We start from the raw sequence: 2,717 nt of genomic DNA, 5'->3' as shown, positions 1-2,717 counted from the left end.
GTGCCACAAACACTATTCTTTCTGTATTTGCATTTAGGGGAGTTTTCTCCTCTTCTCTCATGTGAACTTGCCTTCGACCACAATCGAATCAAATGCGATTGACAAACTTTATCTTTGACGTAGAGCCATCTTTAATATATGGACTGGACTGAACACTGAAATGACTTCTAATATAGGTTCGTCTGTGGGTTCGCTTTTTAACCTAACTTATATTTGGATCAAACTTGACAGTTATCTCATGAGTTGTTATGTATTTCAAACTTTAGTCAAACTGGTGCCTCAATATTGCAATAACGGTTAAGCACGCTGTAATGATACTTATGTATCTCGTCACCCACTTCATGCAACTACATTAGTGGTCTAATAACACTTAGCGCGCTCGGCATAGTTCCATCATGCCGCTCAAAGTGTTGCCACAAATAATGCTTAGTTTGCAAAACCCGGTTATCTGGCTGGTGGGGCATGGGAGACCAAGCTTCAACTGATAATGCAATCAGAGACTACTCAAACGTGGGCGATCCTATATATGAAGGGTTATCCAAAACGCTCTGGAGAATTCCCAAAGCGCATTCTAATAAATCTAATAAGCCTAAGATTCCATTAACAGGAGGAAAATGTCAAGATAATATAACAATATATGGTTTATGTGTAAAACAATAAAACATAACAAAAGAGAACCATTTCAAAACCATTTGATTAAATGTATACCCAAGCAACACACATGTTATAATAGAGTTACGACAGCGCAAGTTTTGGTTGTATAGAAGTTTATTTTACGTTATTTTAACATTGTGTTGAAATAACGTAAAATAAACTTCTATACAATCAAAACTTGCGCTGTCGTAACTTTTATATAACATGTGTGTTACTTGGGTAATCAGTAGTGAAATTACAATTAAAAACAATTTATTTACGGTACGTTTCATTGTTTGAAACCATTCATGTACCATACAATGTACGGTATATTTAAACCCACGTATCAGTATTTTGAACAATTCATTAACAATAAAATGTATGGTTTTGCAAAAAAATATATATGGAGAAAAATATTTTTTTATATTGTTACGATACTTAACAACCCGTATAGTATATTGTAAAAATCTTATTTACAATTCACGGTATGGGTGTCTACATTACATCTTACTGTTTTGTATTTTTATTTTTACAGTGGTGTCTATTGTAAAAATATGGTTCTATATAGTACTGTTACAATACAACGTTCGGTTTTTCTACTGTAGTTTTTATTCGGGCAATCATTTTCAGATTCAAGATTTGTGTAGGAATACATAATTACCAAACCCACCAATTACGCAGTATAGCATATTTGTTGATATTATGATTGTTGATTAAGGAAGGTAAAATATTCCATGAGTGTTATAAAATTTCCAATATAGCTATGGTAAGCCTTTGAAGGGTTTTATGGAAAATCAAAGGGTTGCATACATATTTAAGGTCGAAAAAGTTGTTTTCGCATAAACTTTAGTTCGGAAAATTCGCATACGGGAAGGATACTATACGAATAGTATTGGTATACAAGAAACCAATAATTTGATACAGAACAATATAAATAATCGTGGCTCGAAAGCTGTATGGACTATTATTGCAGACGAAATTCATTGGATGTGTTTTGATGGCGTGAAATATCTAACGATTTTTTAAATAAAACTGAATCTACTCAAAAGTTTTTTATTTGTGATCATAGAATCACATCTATAGTTCCATAATCTATATGGTTTTCAGTGTTTTATCCATGGAAACTATCTTATTTTAGGCTTATTATGAGGAGTCATAAGGCTAGACTGTTAATTTCCGACTACTGTGAGGAAAAACTGCTAATAATTCCAAAAATAATCCAGGTTTCGATATGAATTAAGTTAGGCCACTTGAATTGGGGAATTGTAGATCCAAAAAACGATCCAGGTAATATTTTTCACAAAAAATTACTTTGAGCAAAATTTTGTTCTGAATTTAGCGTAAATGGACAATGAGGCTATAAGTTTATTATAGGCTTGTGAACCATATTTGTCAAGAGTTTGATGTCGTAACTTTTTTAGAGCATATCTTTGATGAATATAGTTTTGTTTCTTGTGCAAATATCAACAACCCGTAAGCTGTGAAATTTGCAAATGTTGATGAGCATTGGTTTGTGCAGAATAAAATGGCACGAATTTCACAATCAGGTCAAAATTTTATCTTGAAGAAATAAAAACTGAATTTTTCATATTTTTCCTACAAAACACAAATCAGCTTCATTTGCTTCTTACACCAATTTTTTCTAGGTTAAACCGTTTTTGATCTGCAGCCGGTTAAAAGTGTACCGATTCTAAAGTGCGCAGGCTTTACTTCCCTTCCGAAGGAAGAACCCAATTTTGTGAGTATGTTGGGAGTGGGATTCGATCCCAGGTCCTCGGCGTGATAGTTTTGTGTTCTAACCATCACACCAGGTCCGCTCCACATTATTTTGCTGAGTGTATCCTTACGCTATCACGTAACCTATAACTTGCCGCTTGGCCACACAGGCCACTTCAGAAGGACGGGCCATCTAGTTTATATTAATTTCAACAATATTGATCATAAGATATCAGTTTTATTAAAGTTTTAATAAAAATATTTCATGTCATTTTGTGTCACTGCTAGATATTATTCAACCATTGAACCCCCATTAGATATATCAAAACACCTTTCCTGACACATCATTTTTCATCGTCATCAAGCAG

This window comes from Aedes albopictus, chromosome 2 (assembly GCF_035046485.1).
Source record: "Aedes albopictus strain Foshan chromosome 2, AalbF5, whole genome shotgun sequence".
In the NCBI taxonomy this organism is placed as follows: Eukaryota; Metazoa; Arthropoda; class Insecta; order Diptera; family Culicidae; genus Aedes; species Aedes albopictus.
The sequence above is the reverse complement of the archived record's forward strand: the minus strand, read 5'-3'. Positions refer to the sequence as shown.